The sequence below is a fragment of the Salvelinus alpinus genome, chromosome 9, assembly GCF_045679555.1.
Source record: "Salvelinus alpinus chromosome 9, SLU_Salpinus.1, whole genome shotgun sequence".
NCBI lineage: Eukaryota > Metazoa > Chordata > Actinopteri > Salmoniformes > Salmonidae > Salvelinus > Salvelinus alpinus.
In genome coordinates, this window is record NC_092094.1 from 87,379,555 (window position 1) to 87,399,507 (window position 19,953).

General features: G+C 44.3%; 1 protein-coding gene across 14 annotated transcripts in view; it reads left to right on the forward strand.

Annotated features, from left to right (window-relative positions):
* The window catches only part of LOC139530924 (serine/threonine-protein phosphatase 2A 56 kDa regulatory subunit epsilon isoform-like), a 172,008-nt gene that overhangs the window by 121,556 nt on the left and 30,499 nt on the right, over positions 1 to 19,953 (forward strand). Inside the window, exon 5 of one of the 14 annotated variants that reach the window (XR_011666154.1) lies at positions 7,269 to 7,360. The exons of 12 other annotated variants lie outside the window; for them this stretch is intronic. The gene's annotated coding sequence lies outside the window, so the exon portion shown is untranslated. Of the gene's footprint in view, positions 1 to 7,268; positions 7,361 to 19,953 lie in introns of those variants that run through there. One more of the 14 variants, XM_071327737.1, reaches the window with a different exon arrangement.

Genomic DNA, 19,953 nt, shown 5'->3' on the forward strand with positions numbered 1-19,953 from the left:
ATGCAATCGCCGTGTTAGAATTCTAAAAATAACTTTAGTACGTTATAGCGAGACAGGGCCTGCAATGAGGGCGGAAAATAGTACTAAACATTTTCCACAGAAATACGAAATAACATCATAAATGGTTCCTACTTTTGCTGAGCTTCCATCAGAATCCTGTACAAGGAGTCCTTTGTCCAGAATAAATCGTTGTTTGGTTTTAGAATGTCCTCTTCTCCTGTCGAATTAGCAACCAAAGCTAGCCAAGTGGCACGAAGTTGTCCATCTTCACCAAACGCAGAGAACGGAAAACGCCAAAACTCCCGACAAACGTTCAATAATCTGATAAAACTATATTGAAAAAAACATACTTTACGATGATATTATCACATGTATCAAATAAAATCAAAGCCGGAGATATTAGCCGTCTATACCGAAAGCTTTTCAGAAGGCAATCCAGGGTTCCTTCCCGCGCCTTGCTGAACAAAGGAAATTTGGGGTCACGTCATTCCAAGAGCTCTTGTTTGCTGCAAAATGAGTTCTGTTTTACTCACAGATATAATTCAAACGGTTTTAGAAACTTGGGAGTGTTTTCTATCCAATAGTAATAATAATATGCATATTGTACGATCTAGAATAGAGTACGATGCCGTTTAAATTGGGCACGATTTTTTCCCAAAGTGAAAATAGCGCCCCCTATCCCAAAGAAGTTAACTAGGCAAGTCAGTTAATAAGAACAAATTCTTATTCAAAATGACGGCCTATGCCAGCCTAACCCGGACGACGCTGGGCCAATTGTGCGTTGTGATACACCCTGGAATCGAACCAGGGTCTGTAGTGATGCCTCTTGCACTAAGATGCGGTGCCTTAGACCGCTGCTCCACTCCGCATAGGTTCTTCCTCAACTGTAGTGTATGATATCCCATTTTCTAGCACAGAGTCTCTACTTTTATCCAATGTAAAAATAAAAATAAATAAAAAATGTACACATTTTTACTTCTTAAGACCGATTTGAGCTGGTCAGTCTCATGTACTGTTACTTAGGGTTGCACCATCAGTAGCTAGCTAGCTAGCTTTGGCTAACGTTAGCTAGTTATTAGCTGTGTACATGTGAGTTTCTCCTTCAAAAAAAAACCCATCTACTACTATGAGAGGGAGTACTCCCTCCTTGCTGCTTATCACCGGTTATAAAATGACAACGACAATGCCTTCCTTGCTAGCTGACTTACTCTTCCACTGTCGAAGCACTGTTTCCTGAAGCATTCTGTCCTGTTCTGAAAGAACTCCTTGGGTTTACCGTCATGCTGTGGATGTTTGGTCAGGATGTGTTTTTAATTTGTTAATTTTGAGAGACTCATTACTAAGCACTTCCCTGCACAAAACCTATTGTGGGCGCTCCTCGTTATTTCTGTTTTAAGCCAAGAGAAACTTGTATAACCCCACCCACTTTGCCAAAGCACAGCCCCCACACCACTAGAGGGATATCTTCAACCACCAACTTACCATCCTGAGACAAGGCCGAGTATAGCCCACAAAGATCTCCGCCATGGCACAACCCAAGGGGCGCCAACCCAGACAGGAAGAACACGTCAGTGACTCAACCCACTCAAGTGGCGCACCCCTCCTAGGGACGGCATGAAAGAGCACCAGTAAGTCAGTGACTCAGCCCCTGTAATAGGGTTAGAGGCAGAGAATCCCAGTGGAGAGAGGGGAACCGGCCAGGCAGAGACAGCAAAGGCGGTTCGTTGCTCCAGAGCCTTTCCGTTCACCTTCACACTCCTGGGCCAGACTACACTCAATCATATGACCCACTGAAGAGATGAGTCTTAAGTAAAGAGTTAAAGGTTGAGACCGAGTCTGCGTCTCTCACATGGGTAGGCAGACCATTCCATAAAAATTGAACTCTATAGGAGAAAGCCCTGCCTCCAGCTGTTTGCTTAGAAATTCTAGGGACAATTAGGAGGCCTGCGTCTTGTGACCGTAGCGTACGTGTAGGTATGTACGGCAGTACCAAATCGGAAAGATAGGTAGGAGCAAGCCCATGTAATGCTTTGTAGGTTAGCAGTAAAACCTTGAAATCAGCCTTTGCCTTAACAGGTAGCCAGTGTAGGGAGGCTAGCACTGGAGTAATATGATCAATTTATTTTGGTTCTAGTCAGGATTCTAGCAGCCATATTTAGCACTAACTGAAGTTTATTTAGTGCTTTATCCGGGTAGCCGGAAAGTAGAGCATTGCAGTAGTCTAACCTAGAAGTAACAAAAGCATGGATACATTTTTCTGCATAATTTTTAGACATAAAGTTTCTGATTTTTGCAATGTTACGTAGATGGAAAAAAGCTGTCCTTGAAACAGTCTTGATATGTTCGTCAAAAGAGAGATCAGGGTCCAGAGTAACACCGAGGTCCTTCACAGTTTTATTTGAGACGACTTTACAACCATCAAGATTAATTGTCAGATTCAACAGAAGATCTCTTTGTTTCTTGGGACCTAGAACAAGCATCTCTGTTTTGTCCGAGTTTAAAAGTAGAAAGTTTGCAGCCATCCACTTCCTTATGTCTGAAACACAGGCTTCTAGCGAGGGCAATTTTGGGGCTTCACCATGTTTCATTGAAATGTACAGCTGTGTGTCATCCGCATAGCAGTTAACATTATGTTTTCGAATGACATCCCCAAGAGGTAAAATATATAGTGAAAACAATAGTGGTCCTTAAACGGAACCTTGAGGAACACCGAAATTTACAGTTGATTTGTCAGAAGACAAACCATTCAGAGACAAACTCATATCTTTCCGACAGATAAGATCTAAACCAGGCCAGAACTTGTCCGTGTAGACCAATTTGGGTTTCCAATCTCTCCAAAAGAATGTGGTGATCGATGGTATCAAAGGCAGCACTAAGGTCTAGGTGCACGAGGACAGGTGCAGAGCCTCGGTCTGACGCCATTAAAAGGTCATTTACCACCTTCACAAGTGCAGTCTCAGTGCTATGATGGGGTCTAAAACCAGACTGAAGCATTTCGTATACATTGTTTGTCTTCAGGAAGGCAGTGAGTTGCTGTGCAACAGCTTTTTCAAAACAATTTAAGATGAATGGGCGATTCGATATAGGCCGGTTTAGTTTTTTATATTTTCTGGGTCAAGGTTTGGCTTTTTCAAGAGAGGCTTTTATTACTGCCACTTTTTTAGTGAGTTTGGTACCCATCCGGTGGATAGAGAGCCGTTTATTATGTTCAACATATGAGGGCCAAGCACAGGAAGCAGCTCTTTCAGTAGTTTAGTTGGAATAGGGTCCAGTATGCAGCTTGAAGGTTTAGAGGCCATGATTATTTTCATCATTGTGTCAAGAGATATAGTACTAAAACACTTGAGTGTCTCCCTTGATCCTATGTCCTGGCAGAGTTGTGCAGACTCAGGACAACTGAGCTTTGGAGGAATACGCAGATTTAAAGAGGAGTCCGTAATTTGCTTTCTAATGATCATGATCTTTTCCTCTAAGAAGTTATTTAATTTATTACTGCTGAAGTGAAAGCCATCCTCACTTGGGGGAATGCTGCTTTTTAGTTAGCTTTGCGACAATATCAAAAATACATTTCCGATTGTTCTTATTTTCCTCAATTAAGTTGGAAAAATGGGATGATCGAGCAGCAGTGAGGGCTCTTCGATACTGCACGCTACTGTCTTTCCAAGCTAGTCGGAAGACTTCCAGTTTGGTGTGGCGCTATTTCCGTTCCAGTTTTCTGGAAGCTTGCTTCAGAGCTCGGGTATTTTCTGTATACCAGGGAGCTAGTTTCTTATGACAAATGTTTTTAGTTTTTAGGGGTGCAACTGCATCTAGGGTATTGCGCAAGGTTAAATTGAGTTCCTCAGTTAGGTGGTTAACTGATTTTTGTCCTCTGACGTCCTTGGGTAGGCAGAGGGAGTCTGGAAGGGCATCAAGGAATCTTTGTGTTGTCTGAGAATTTTTAACACGACTTTCGATGCTCCTTGGTTGGGGTTTGAGCAGATTATTTGTTGCGATTGCAAACGTAATAAAATGGTGGTCCGATAGTCCAGGATTATGAGGAAAAACATTACGATCCACAACATTTATTCCATGGGACAAAACTAGGTCCAGACTATGACTGTGACAGTGAGTAGGTCCAGAGACATGTTGGACAAACCCCACTGAGTCGATGATGGCTCCGAAAGCCTTTTGGAGTGGGTCTGTGGACTTTTCCATGTGAATATTAAAATCACCAAAAATTAGAATATTATTTGCTATGACTACAAGGTCCGATAGGAATTCAGGGAACTCAGTGAGGAACGCTGTATATGGCCCAGGAGACACTGCTGCTAAGTAGAGAGCGCACTGAACAGAGTGCATTTGCACTTGGCCAAATCCTCGGGCGCAATCCTCTCACTCAAACACATCTCCCTGACCCTTACCTGGCTGGTTGTCTTCTCTGCAGCTCAGAGACTATGGAGACTGTGTGTGGTTCTCCCTCTGTGTTGTGATGGTCTGCCTCTCTGTGTATATGTGTTGTGATGGTCTGCCTCTCTGTGTATACATACAGTACATATCAACCTTCAGTCTCTGGCATGGTGTTGGCCTGGTCACCTGATGAGCCCATCTGTTGGAGCCGCTCACTCTCTCTTGCAGCCGTAACTCAAGCCTGACCAGCCAGTCACACACACTGCTTTTATAGAGTGGCCCGGGACTTTGCGTGTCTCTGTGTGTGTCATTGTAGTGTATCCTTCTCATTTAACTTTTAATTCCGTTTTCCATTGATAGTCTCCTGCCTTGCCTTCACATGGCAGCCCTGACTGTAATGCCGCGTTGATTACTTGTGATTGGCCGACAACAATGTACACGCACCACTCTGTATAAGCTATTCTGAACAGTGGCGACATGCTGTAAACCTTTTATCCCCGGTCTCTTTCCATCGGCGTGGAAATCTACTGTGAAGTCAGTGTTCCCAAACTGGAGATTTAAATGATGGAGGATCTTCCAATTCTGGTTTATCAACTCCACCACTCGCCATCGTACAGAACTAGTTCCCGGCTGAGCTTCACAAAAGGATAGTTTGAAATACGGCAGTTACGATGAGAATTTTGATTACCACGTGCGCATAGGCTATAGTTTTAACGAAATGGCCTAATGTTTTTTTCAGCTCAGATTTACTTGAAGGAGTGGCATACAACGCAGTGTAGGCATTAGAGGTTGACCGATTAATCGGAATGGCCGATTTAATTAGGGCCGATTTCAAGTTTTCATAACAATCGGTAATCGCCATTTTTGGACACTGATCATGGCCGATTACGTTGCTCTCCACGAGGAGACTGCGTGGCAGGCTGACTACCTGTTATGCGAGTGCAGCAAGGAGCCAAGGTAAGTTGCTAGCTAGCATTAAACGTATCTTATAAAAAACAATCATTCTTAACATAATCACTATTTAACTACACATGGTTGATGATATTACTAGTTTATCTAGCGTGTCCTGCGTTGCATATAATCGATGCGGTGCCTGTTAATTTATCATTGAATCATAGCCTACTTCGCCAAACGGGTGATTTAACAAGCGCATTCGCGAAAAAAAACACTGTTGCACCAATGTGTACCTAACCATAAACATCAATGCCTTTCTTAAAATCAATACACAAGTATATATTTTTAAACCTGCATTTAGTTAATATTGCCTGCTAACATGAATTTCTTTTAACTAGGGAAATTGTGTCACTTCTTTTGCGTTCTGTGCAACAGAGTCGGGGTATATGCAGCAGTTTGGCCCGCCTGGCTCTATGCGAACTGTGAAGACTATTTCTTCCTAACAAAGACAGCCAACTTCGCCAAACGGGAGATGATTTAACAAAAGCGCATTTGCGAAAAAAACACAATCGTTGCACGAATGTGCCTAAACATCAATGCCTTTCTTAAAATCAATAAACAGAAGTATATTTTATTAAACCTGCATATTTAGTTAAAATAAATCCAGGTTACCAGGCAATATTAACCTAGGGAAATTGTGTCACTTCTCTTGAGTTCATTGCACGCCGAGTCAGGGTATAAGCAACAGTTTGGGCCGCCTGGCTCGTTGCGAACTAATTTGTCAGAATTTTACGTAATTATGACATAACATTGAAGGTTGTGCAATGTAACAGGAATATTTAGACTTATGGATGCCACCCGTACGGAACGGTTCCGTATTTCACTGAAAGAATAAACGTTTGTTTTTGAAATGATAGTTTCCGGATTTGACCATATTAATGACCTAAGGCTCGTATTTCTGTGTGTTATTATGTTATAATTAAGTCTATTATTTGATAGAGCAGTCTGACTGACCGGTGGTAGGCAGCAGCATGCTCGTAAGCATTCATTCAAACAGCACTTTTGTGCGTTTGCCAGCAGCTCTAAGCTGTGCTTCAAGCATTGAGCTGTTTATGACTTGAAGCCTATCAACTCCCGAGATTATGCTGGTGTAACTGATGTGAAATGGCTAGCTAGTTAGCGGGGTGTGCGCTAATAGCGTTTCAATCGGTGACGTCACTCTCTGAGCCGTTGAAGTAGTTATTCCCCTTGCTCCGCAAGGGCAGCTGCTTTTGTGGAGCGATGGGTAACGATGCTTCGAGGGTGGCTGTTATCGATGTGTTCCTGGTTCGAGCCCAGGTAGGGGCGAGGAGAGGGACGGAAGCTATACTGTTACACTGGCAATACTAAAGTGCCTATAAGAACATCCAATAGTCAAAGGTATATGAAATACAAATGGTATAGAGAAATATTCCTATAATGACTACAACCTAAAACTGGGAATATTGAAGACTCATGTTAAAAGGAACCACCAGCTTTCATATGTTCTCATGTTCTGAGCAAGGAACTAGCTTTTTTACATGGCACATATTGCACTTTTACTTTCTTCTCCAACACTTTGTTTTTGCATTATTTAAACCAAATTGAACATGTTTCATTATTTATTTGAGGCTAAATAGATTTTATTGATGTATTATATTAAGTTAAAATAAGTGTTAATTCAGTATTGTTGTGATTGTCATTATTACAAACAAAAAAAAATGGCCGATTTTAATCGGTATTGGCTTTTTTTGGTCCTCCAATAATCGGTATCGGCGTTGAAAAATCATAATCTTTTACATTTTTTAAATGTATTCATTCGGGTTCACAGTGCGGACCGAACCGAGGTCCCCGTACCGAACAGTTCAGTATGAGTACTTGTACCTTTACTTAGCAATGTTGCTTCTGCCTTTTGCTTCTAGCTATTCTCAGCCTGCAGGTCTCTCTGTTTAACCCATCTTTTTTAGTCAGGTTAAAAGGTAAAGGTGAGGAGTAAGGAAATGGCAGACAGCGGGCTGAGTTGGAGTCATATCACCATGCAGTGGAGTTGCATCTTACAGTGAGTCCATGTCTGAGACAACTTCTAGTACATGATGTTCCTGAGGCTCCAGTCTCATCAGTAGTCATCATTCTTTCAGTCGTCCTGTCCTATGAAAGGACCCTGTTTATGTGGCGATGATGACTGAGCTCTCTGTATAGGCTTGAACTCTGCTCAATAGCTTTAAGTGACTCACATTAACTTTGAACATTTCCTGTGGTGAACTGTTAAACTACTCTCGTTCTCCATCTTTGAGAAGCTCAGCTTTCTCCACATTAATTAAACACCAGTGTCTTCATTTAGTCTGCAACGGGAGCTAAGATGATGCTCCCATCCCTGTGCTGGGGCTTGTCAGATTTCTAGAGTTCACTGCACTGGATTGAGCTCAACTCCTTGTGCTGACCTAGTCGGGGCTATGGGCAGGGTGCTGTGGATTGCTGTGCTCTGCTCTGCTGGTATGGGCTTGGCATCTGAAAAATGTCAATGTCATTTTAAACGAAAGATTCACCGTATTTGTGCAAATGCTGAGCAATGTTCTTTCGATTCGGTTTTCAATGTGTTTTGAAGCCATTTGCTGTTCAAGCACAGTTTGACTACTTTTGCATCGTCATACCAGCTGTATTTCTGGCTGCTTGAATAGCTACAATACACATCAAAACAATTAAGGACCCCAGGAATCGATAGAACGTCGCTCAGAGATAAACAAATAGGATATAACAGAAATGGGTGAATTGTTAAATGTTTACATGGCGCTGATATTTCCTATGTAGTTTATTGGGGAAAATTGGGATTGAGACATGCTGAATGCTTTATCTTCAGTGGTGTGAATCTGGGCCAAGCCCAGGGTTGTGTTAGGATAGTCTGGCAGGGATGGGTTAGACTTGGACTCTCACCTATTTTCCACTACTAAACTATATACAGTGGGGCAAAAAAGTATTTAGTCAGCCACCAATTGTGCAAGTTCTCCCACTTAAAAAGATGAGAGAGGCCTGTAATTTTCATCATAGGTACACTTCAACTATGACAGACAAAATGAGAGAAAAAATCCAGAAAATCACATTGTAGGATTTTTAATGAATTTATTTGCAAATTATGGTGGAAAATAAGTATTTGGTCAATAACAAAAGTTTATCTCAATACTTTGTTATACCCTTTGTTGGCAATGAAAAACGTTTTCTGTAAGTCTTCACAAGGTTTTCACACACTGTTGCTGGTATTTTGGCCCATTCCTCCATGCAGATCTCCTCTAGAGCAGTGATGTTTTGGGGCTGTTGCTTGGCAATACGGACTTTCAACTCCCTCCAAAGATTTTCTATGGGGTTGAGATCTGGAGACTGGCTAGGCCACTCCAGGACCTTGAAATGCTTCTTACGAAGCCACTCCTTCGTTGCCCGGGCGGTGTGTTTGGGATCATTGTCATGCTGAAAGACCCAGCCACGTTTCATCTTCAATGCCCTTGCTGATGGAAGGAGGTTTTCACTCAATCTCACGATACATGGCCCCATTCATTCTTTCCTTTACACGGATCAGTCGTCCTGGTCCCTTTGCAGAAAAACAGCCCCAAAGCATGATGTTTCCACCCCCATGCTTTACAGTAGGTATGGTGTTCTTTGGATGCAACTCAGCATTCTTTGTCCAAAAAGTTCTATTTTGGTTTCATCAGACCATATGACATTCTCCCAATCTTCTTCTGGATCATCCAAATGCTCTCTAGCAAACTTCAGACGGGCCTGGACATGTACTGGCTTAAGCAGGGGGACACGTCTGGCACTGCAGAATTTGAGTCCCTGGCCGCGTAGTGTGTTACTGATGGTAGGCTTTGTTACTTTGGTCCCAGCTCTCCGCAGGTCATTCACTAGGTCCCCCCGTGTGGTTCTGGGATTTTTGTGATCATTTTGACCCCACGGGGTGAGATCTTGCGTGGAGCCCCAGATCGAGGGAGATTATCAGTGGTCTTGAATGTCTTCCATTTCCTAATAATTGCTCCCACTGTTGATTTCTTCAAACCAAGCTGCTTACCTATTGCAGATTCAGTCTTCCCAGCCTGGTGCAGGTCTACAATTTTGTTTCTGGTGTCCTTTGACAGCTCTTTGGTCTTGGCCATAGTGGAGTTTGGAGTGTGACTGTTTGAGGTTGTGGACAGGTGTCTTTTATACTGATAACAAGTTCAAACAGGTGCCATTAATACAGATAACGAGTGGAGGACAGAGGAGCCTCTTAAAGAGGAAGTTACAGGTCTGTGAGAGCCAGAAATCTTGCTTGTTTGTAGGTGACCAAATACTTATTTTCCACCATAATTTGCAAATAAATTCATTAAAAATCCTACAATGTGATTTTCTGGACTTATTTTTCTCATTCTGTCTGTCATAGTTGAAGTGTACCTATGATGAAAATTACAGGCCTCTCATTTTTTTAAGTGGGAGAACTTGCACAATTTGGTGGCTGACTAAATACTTTTTTGCCCCACGGTACTTTGTTACACATTGGAATCCTGGATTGTACTGTGTTGGGCTGTGTGTCCTGGGCAGAGAAACATACTCAGTATTGTCATAAACTGAGATGGTAGAGCTGGTATCTGAATGGTGCTGCTTGCCAAGTCTGTGTGTTCCATGCCGTAATGCCACTGTTGTGGTCAGCTGAGCGGTGTTCCCACTGCTGGGTGGACAATGTGTGCTGTGTTGTGGGCAGGGCTGTCATGTGTAGGGTTGTTCAGTGTGGTTTGGTGTACTACGTCAGAGGGGTATCCTACGAAGCATGCTAGCTCTACTCAGGGTTTTCTAAAGCTAACTAGCGTCACATTCCAGCTCAGGCTCCGTACTACGACAGTGGATATTGCTCGTCCGTGTGCCTCTAACTCTAGCAGGCTTGTAACTGTGTGTGCATGTCGCACATGGCTAGTCCAACTCTGAAATCTTCATTAAGACAATGCTGAAGCATCAATCCATGGGCGAGTGCCACATTTTCATTTGTGCTGAAAAATGTTCTTTCATTGAGAGAGCGTCCAAATTCAGCAGGCTATGGTGTGAAATAGGCATTTAGAAGTGCCATCTTTTATTTTATTACTTATCGTTACTGCGGTCTTTGGTGTGCTTATCAGTGCACGCACGAGCCACTTTTCCCCACTCCTATCGCTCCTTCTATTTGTGGAATAGCTTGTTGTGTTGTGGCTGTAGACATAATCCATAGAAGGGTTTTGTAACCTCTAACCCTGATAATTTGACTGTTAAACTCGTATGCTCGCAATGGCTGCCAGTCTTTACTTGAATGGGAACTACCATCTATGGATTGTCTACAGTTTGGAAAAACAAATGCTGTCATTACTAAATGTCAAGTGAAGGGTTTTTTAACATTATATAAAACTTTTAAATTAAATATTTAATCAGTTGTCTTCCTAAAATTAAGGGAAATGGTATACCTAATCAGTTGAACAACTGAATGCATTTAACCCAGGCCCTAAGGACAATGACACAATCTTTGCGAGAGGGAGGGTATCTGATTTCATTGATCCTCAACTCCCACTTCATTCAAGATAAATTGAGTTAGCCTGCCCTGGAGCAAGTTAGTTCTGAAGGATTTGTTGCCATAGAAATATAACTGACTTTTGTTTGACTGGTTGTCCTGATTGGTCCTATTATGCCTGGCGAAAACCAAACACTGCATTCCACAGAAAGAACCTCATACCAACAGTTAAGCATGGTGGTGGTATTGGGATGGTTTGGGTATGCTTTGCTGCCTCAGGATCTGGATGACTTGCCTTAATAGAAGGAACCAGGAATTCTGCTCTGTATCAGAATTCTACAGGAGAATGTGATCCAATGATCCAATGATCCAAAACACAATCAAGTCTACATGAAAATGTTTAAAAAGCAATACATTTGAAGTTTTTGAATGGCCTAGTCAATGCTCAGACCTAATCCCAATTGAGATGATGTGGGAGGACTTGAAACGAGCAGTTCATGCTTGATAATCCACAAATGTCGCTGAGTTAAAGCAGCTCTCCATGCAAGTGTGGGCAAAAATTCCTCCAAAGCAATGTGAGAGACTGATCAACAACTACAGGAAGCATTTGGTTGCAGTCATTGCAGCTTAAGGTGGCACAACCAGTTATTGAGTGTAAGGGGGCAATTACTTTTTCACATGAGATTTGGGTGTTGCATAACTTAATTAAATAAATAAAATAAGTATCCATTTTGTTATTTGTATACTCAGGTTACCCTTTATCTAATATTAGGTTTTGGTTTAAGATCTGATACCATTCAGTTCCAAAAATAGAGAGAATCAGAAAGGGGGCAAATACTTTTTCACGGCACTGTAAAAATCTCAATTTAATTCAATTTAAATTCAGGCAGTAAGATCAAAATTTGGATACCGTCTTCTGGACTCCGGGTCTTGCTGTATCCTGTCGGGCACAAAAACGGAACTCCCTCCTTTTAGCTCGCACTGTCTTCAACTATACGGAAGTCACCTTTCTTCCCCCAGTCCCTCCCCTTTGTGTGCTGCCCTTCTGGCAGCTTTATTGGACTCGTACAGCTGGTGAGCAATCAGCCCTTGATTACCCACCAACCACAATCAGCCCCAATTAGTCCTGGCCGCAGAGCCGGTCGAGACCTGGCACGTCCAGCAGAGGGAGCCATCGCCTTGTGATGTAGACTCCGTCTGGAGTCTGGTGAATACATACAAGCTCAGATTTCTGGATTCCTGTTTGGATTTATTCTCAGGTTTTTGTCTGCCATATGAGTTCTGTTATACTCACAGACATCATTCAAACACTTTTAGAAACTTCAGAGTGTTTTCTATCCAATACTACTAATAATATGCATATATTAGCATCTGGGACAGAGTAGGAGGCAGTTCAGTTTGGGCACGCAATTAATCCAAAAGTGAAAATGCTGCCCCCTATCCCAAACAGGATTTATTAAGAGAATATGATGGGGAGCACAGTGCTTCCTTCAGGCGCCTGAACGCCGCTTCTGTCTCGTCCGTCCATTTCACTGTTTTCGGGAGGCGGGCCCTCGTTAGATTGGTGAGGGGGGAAGCTATAGCCACAAAGTTGGAGATAAACCGGCTATAGTGTCCTGCCAGTCCCAGGAAGGACTTGACCTGTGTCTTGGTGCGTGGAACGTGCCAGTCATGTACCGCGTGAACATTCCTCTCCTGGGGCTTGACGTTCCCCCGTCCGATCAAATAACCCAGGTACTCCACCTCCTCGAATGCTAGTTCGTATTTCTTCGGGTTCGCTGCCAACCCGGCTTGCCTGAGCTCGTCCAGCACCACCTGGAGGTGCGTCAGGTGCTCTTCCCAACCTTGGCTGTGGATGATATCCAAATAGGCCGCTGCATACTACTGGTGGGGTCGAAGTACTTTGTCCATCAGGCGCTGTAATGTGGGGTGGGTGGGGCTCCGTGGAGACCGAACGAGAGCACCCGGTACTGATATAGTTCGTCTGGTGTCGAAAACGCTGTCTTCTCCCGGGAGGAGGCTGTCAACGGTACCTGCCAATATCCTTTGGTCAGGTCAAGGGTGCTGATGTACCGGGCCTTTCCCAATCGGTCGATGAGTTCATCCACCCTCGGCATGGGGTAGGCGTCGAACAAGCTGATCTCGTTCACACCCCGGAAATCATTACAGAAGCGCAGGCCATCGTCCGGTTTAGGCACCAACACGATGGGGCTGCACCATGCACTGTGGGACTCTTCAACGATCCTTAGCATAGCCTCCACTTCTTGTTTCACGACCTTCCTTTGGGCCTCCGGAATCCGATATGGCCGTTTTCTTACCGTTTCCCTGGGCCGGGTACGGATGTGGTGTTAAATGATTGTCGTGCGGCCCGGCTTCTCGGAGAACACCGCCATGTTCCGATCGACGAGCTCCCTGAGCGCTTGCTTCTGGGCTGGGTTCAGGTCCTCATTGCTCGGGACCACCACTGGTACCATTGGCGTCCTGGGTCCTGAAACCATAACACGGCCAAGGCTGTCCTCTCGTGCCACTTATTCAACAGGTTCACGTGGTAAATCTGTTGGGGTTTCCATCTCCCCGGCTGCCGTAAGCAGTAATTGACGGGTCCCAGCTTCTCTGTCACCTCGTATGGCCCGTGCCATGTTGCCAGGAACTTACTTTCGGCCGTGGGGATTAAGACCATTCTCGGGGCTGGGTTCCCCGATTTGTGTAGGCTTGGGCGCATTGGGCCTTACCACTGGCCGTATGGCTGTCATCCGCTCCCTCATCTCCACGTGCCCTACCACGCTGCGTAAGGGGGTCGGTTGGACTTCCCACACCTCCTTGGTGAGGTCCAGTAGGCCGCGTGGCCTCCTCCTGTAGAGGAGTTTGAAAGGGGAAAATCCAGTGGAGGGCTGGGGTACTTCTCAGATTGAGAACATTAGGTGGGGTAGTATCTGGTCCCAGTTCTTCCCATCCTGCTCGATGACCTTCCGCAGCATTTGTTTGAGCGTTTTATTGAACTGCTTGACGAGCCCATCCATCTGCGGGTGAAAGACAGAGGTCCGGATCTGCAGGAGAGCACACATCTTTCATTAGGCGGGACAAACTCAGTACCTTGGTCTGTCAGGATCTCGTTCGGGATGCCCACCCGGCTAAAGAGGTGGAACAGCTCCCGGGCGATTCACTTGGATACCGCCGCCCGTATGGGAATAGCCTCGGGATACCGGGTGGCATAATCTACTATCACCAGGATGCACCGGTGTCATCGTGCTGTTTTTACCAGGGGTCCCACTATTTCCATGGCGATACGTTCAAAGGGCACACCGATGATCGGTAGGTGGACCAGTGGGTTTCGGAAGTGTGCTTTTGGGGCAATGAGTTGACACTCCGGGCAGCTGCGACAGTAGTCTTCTACAGCCCTCCTCATCCCGGGCCAGTGGAACCGGGCGGCGATCCGTTCCCGGGTCTTCTCCATTCCCGGGTCTTCTCCATTCCCAGGTGCGCCCCCAAAAGGTGGGTGTGGCCCAGCTGAAGAACGGTTCCCATGTACCGTCGGGGCAGCAACAATACCTCTCGAAGTTCCCCCTGAGGGTGTGACACCTGATACAAAAGGTTATTCTTGATTTGGAAATGGGGGTATCGCCAGTCACTCACCCCCAGAAGTAGCTGTCCATCCACTGCTATTCCTTGGGCTGCGGCGGCTTTCAAGTTCAGATCCTCCCACTGGGCCGTCACGAATTGTCCCCTCAGTTGGCCCCCAGCGGGTGTCTCGACTGGCCCCTCGGAATTGAGGAGGGGGAGGCCGGACTCCTCCAGTGGTTCCCCCGGGAGTTCGGGTTCCGGCGCCAACTCCGGACCTGTAGATACAGGTTGGTCAACCGATTGCTTCCGAGCCGTACAGGGGATGGGTCGTCCCCGCGCTCTTCTTCGGCCTTCTCGTAGCTTTTTCTTCAGCTCGTGCCCCCATAGGGCCGTGAACAGCGCACAATCCCGTCCCACTAGGAGAGGTACCCGGCAACTCTGGTACTGCACCTACCATCATCTGGCAGCTAGCTCCCTTGTGACGTCACGATGTTGGTCCAAACGTTTGGACGAGTCTCCCTCGACGAGTCTCCCCCTGGTGGCTGACCTGCTGTACACCACAGTGTATAGACATAAAAGGTGTAGAGCAGTAGGGTTGGGTGGCTTCCTGATTTTATTATTATTTATTTATATATGTTTTAATACTGTCCTCTCATCCTGGGATTTACGATATGACCAGCATAATACAAAATGCAAAAAATACCGTATGGCATCTGTTACCAGAATGCTAACAAAATTAACACAACTAATAGTGCAATTCCATGTAGGCTGCTATCTAAATGTGCTAATGAGCGCAAACAAAAATAATCAAATTGCAGAGACAGGCAATCCAGCTCATAAAGTTATACATAAACTCAGCTATAAAAGAAACATCCCTTTTTCAGGACCCTGTCTTTCAAAGATAATTCATAAAAATACAAATAACTTCACAGATCTTCATTGTAAAGGGTTTAAACACTGTTTCCTATGCTTGTTCAGTAAACAATTAATGAACATGCACTTGTGGAACGGTCATTAAGATTCTAGCAGCTTACAGACGGTAGGCTGTAAGGTCACAGTTATAAAAACTTAGGACACTAAAGAGGCCTTTCTACTGACTGAAAAACACCAAAATAAAGATTCCCAGGGTCTCTGCACATCTTTGAACGTGCCTTGCTGCAAGGAGGCATGCTGCAAGGAGGCATGAGGACTGCAGATGTGGCCAGGTTAATAAATTGCAATGTCCGTACTGTGAGACGCTTAAGACAGGGAGACAGGATGGACAGCTGATCGTCCTCGCAGTGGCAGACCATGTGTAACAACACCTGCACAGGATCGGTACATCCGAACATCACACCTGCGGGACAGAAACAGGATGGCAACAACAACTGACCGAGTTACACCAGGAAGGCACAATCCCTCCATCAGTGCGCAGACTGTCTGCAATAGGCTGAGAGAGGCTGGACTGAGGGCTTGTAGGCCTGTTGTAATTCAGGTCTTCACATCACCGGCTACAACGTCGCATATGGGCACAAACCCATCATCGCTGGACCAGACAGGACTGGCAGAAAGTGCTTTTCACTGACGAGTCGTGGTTTTGTCTCACTAGGGGTGATGGTCGGATTGGCGTTTATCGTCGAAGGAATGAGCGTTACACCGAGGCTTGTACTCTGGAGCGGGATCGATTTGCAGGTGGAGGGTCAGTCATGGTCTGGGGCGGTTTGTCACGACATCATCGGACTGAGCTTGTTGTCATTGCAATCTCAACGCTGTGCTTTACAGGGAAGACATCCTCCTCCCTCATGTAGTACCCTTCTTGCAGGCTCACCCTGACATGACCCTCCAGCATGACAATGCCACCAGCTGTACTGCTTGTTCTGTGCATGATTTCCTGCAAGACAGGAATGTCAGTGTTCTGCCATGGCCAGCAAAGAGCCCGGATCTCAATCCCATTGAGCACGCCTGGGATCTGTTGGATCGGCGGGTGAGGGATAGGGCCATTCCTCCCCATAAATGTCAGAGAACTTGCAGGAGCCTTGGTGGAAGAGTGGGGTTACATCTCACAGCAAGAACTGGCAAATCTGGTGCAGTCCATGAGGAGGAGATGCACTGCAGTACTTAAAGCAGCTGGTGGCCACACCAGATACTGTTACTTTTGATTTTGACCCCCCCCCTTTGTTCAAAGACACATGATTCCATTTGTTAGTCACATGTCTGTGGAACTTGTTCAGTTTGTCTGTTGAATCTTATGTTCAGAGAAATATTTACACGTTTGCTGAAAATGAACGTTTCTTTTTTTTTGCTGAGTTTATATATAGGTAAAAGCTACCGAATGTCATTTTTGATGAGTTTGGACATTTTACAGATGAAAGTGAACAAGATACATGGTGCAAATGAACAAAATTTGGACGCATGCTTGTCTGAAGGAAGAACAGTACTGGCTCTGAAACAGCATGTTAAGGCTATAGGCTGTGTTGAATCTGGAGTCGGTAGGGCAAGGGGCCTGCCTGCTCTGCTTGGAGAAGATGGGAGAGGAGCAGACGGGCCGTGGAGAGAAAGGAAATCATGATGGCAGTGGCAGCTGTACAGAACTCATCCTAAGGGCTTTGACTTCTCAAACACAGCATAAAGCTTACAAAATATGGTGCCCCGTCACCTTATCAATTTATTAACTTACTTAGATGACTACCAAGTTAAACCAAAAAAATAAAAGCAAATCGCTTGCTGCTTTTTGTAAACGCAGATATAAAATGCTTATTGTAATTTCTGCTCGGCATCAGACTAATTTTACGCTTCAGTTGCACTTCTCCACTCGGATGAGAATTGATGAATTGGCATTCTATCAGCAGACAGCACTCTGATTGTGTAGAAACTTTTCTTTGGGAAATTTCTCGGTGTACCAGAATTCTTTACTCAGGTGAAATGAAAGATAACTTTAAGCAAAGCATTAGCAAATGTAGCTGATTACATTCTTTGACCGTGCATAATTTTTGCAAGACAGACCTTGCTTTTTCATTGTAAGCTCATTTACTTGTGGCTGCCAGCCAAATAGTGTTGCACTTCTGTTGTCTTCTGATTTAAAAAGTATATTTTCTGCCAAATGTGTTGCACTAATGTATTTTCTGTGAAGGAAAACTATAGTTGCACGTTCCTCGTCACTCTATTGAAGCCCCAACAAAATATTAACCCCTGTCAATGCATAGCTGGACTCACCTGCTCCCGCTTTCTCCCATTTGTGTTATTTACAAACAAGTGACTGGCTCTACTGTTCTGGGGAACTATGGTAAGCTTCTTAACCTCTCTTGGGTACGTGAGACGTTAGCGTTCCACCTCTTCAACAGCCAGTGAAACTGCTGGGCGCCAAATTCAAATACAGAAATATTCATTATAGAAATTCAGAAAACAAAACATATTTTACATAGGTTTAAAGATTAACTTCTTGTGAATCCAACCACGGTGTCAGATTTAAAAAATGCTTTACGGCGAAAGCATACCGTACGATTATTTGAGAACATAGCCCAGCAGACAAATCATTACAAACAGTAACCAGCCAAGTAGAACAGTTACACAAGTCAGAAATAGAGATAAAATGAATCCCTTACCTTTGATGATCTTCATATGGTTGCACTCAGCAGACATTAATTTACTCAATAAATGTTCCTTTTGTTGGATAAAGTCTCTTTATATCCAGAAACCTCAGTTTTGTTCGCGTTTTCAGTAATCCACAGGCTCAAACGCAGTCAAAACAGGCAGACAAAAAAATCTAAATTGTATCCGTAAAGTTCATAGAAACATGTCAAACGATGTTTATATTCAATCCTCAGGTTGTTTTTAGCCTAAATAATCGATAATATTTCAACCGGACAATAACGTCGTCAATTTAAAATGTAAACAAGAAAGGCACTCTCTCGGTCGCGCACATGAAAAAGTTCTGTGACACTTTAGGGTCCACTCATTCAGACTGCTCTTACTTCCTCATTTTTCAGAATACAAGCCTGAAATAATTTCTAAAGACTGTTGACATCTAGTGGAATGCATAGGAACTGCAATTTGAGTCCTAAGTCAATGGATACTGTAATGGCATTGAATAGAAAACTACAAACCCCCCCCAAAAAACGACTTCCTGAATTGATTTTTCTCAGGTTTTCGCCTGCCAAATCAGTGCTGTTATACTCACAGACACTATTTTAACAGTTTTGGAAACTTTAGAGTTTTCTATCCAAGTCTACCAGTTATATGCATATCATATCTTCTGGGCCCGAGAAGCAGGCAGTTTAATTTGGGCATGCTTTTCATCCAAAATTCCGAATGCTCCCCTCTACCCTAGAGAAGTTAATGTGACAGGTAATATGAAGAACGCGATCTGCTTTATCTCTTAATGTATTGCACAAGCTGACAGCAGGTATTTACTTAAGTAGTTAATATTCAACAGAATTTACGATATTGAAAAACCATTCTGTGGCTATTTCCAAATGCCCCAGTATATACGGTATACTGCCCAAGCCTATACAGCAGTAGTCATATAGGATGAGCCTTGACTATAGTACAGTATACACAGAGTAGACAAAACATTAAGAGCATCTACTCTTTCCATGAGACTGACCAGGTGATAGCTATGATCCCTTACTGATGTCACTTGTCAAATCCACTTTAATCAGTGTAGATGAAGGGGAGGAGACAGGTAAAAGTATTGTTAATCCTTTAAACAAATTGAGACATGGATTGTGTATGTGTGCCATTCAGAGGCTGAATGGGCAAGACAAAAGATTGAAGTGCCTTTTGAATAGGGTATGGTAGTATGTGCCAAGAAGTGCTACGCTGCTGGGTTTCTCACGATCAACAGTTTCCTGTGTCTATCAAGAATGGTCTACCACCCAAAGGACGAGTGTCAGCCAAGTTGACACAACTGTGGGAAGCATTGGAGTCAACATGGGCCAGCATCCCTGTGGAACGCTTTCGACACCTTGTAGAATCCATGTCCCAATGACTTGAGGCTGTTCTGAGGGCAAAAGAGAGGGGGGGGGTCCAAATCAATATTAGAAAGGTGTTCCTAGTGTTTGGTTTTCTCCGTGTAAATACACTACATGGCCAAAAGTAGTGGAATTTAGTGGATTCGACTCTTACAACCACACCCGTTGCTGACGGATGTATAAAATCTAGCACACTGCCATGCAATTTCCATAGACCAACATTGGCAGTAGGATGGCCCGTACTGAAGAGCTCAGTGACTTTCAACATGGCACCGTCATAGGATGCCACCTTTCCAACAAGTCAGATCGTAAAATATCTGCCCTGCTAGAGCTGCACCGTTCAACTGTAAGTGCTGTTATTGTGACGTGGGAATGTCCAGGAACAACGGCTCATCAGAACAGACTGCAGAGTGCTGTATCACGTAAAAATCGTCTGTCCTCGGTTGCAACATTCACTACCGAGTTCCAAACTGCCTCTGGAAACATCAGCACAATAACTGTTCGTTGGGAGCTTCATGTAATGGGTTTCCATGGACGAGATCACCATTCACAATGCCAAGCATTAGCTGAAGTGGTGTAAAGCTTGCAGCAATTGGACTCTGGAAGTTTGGTTGAGGAGGAATAATGGTCTGTGGCTGTTTTTCA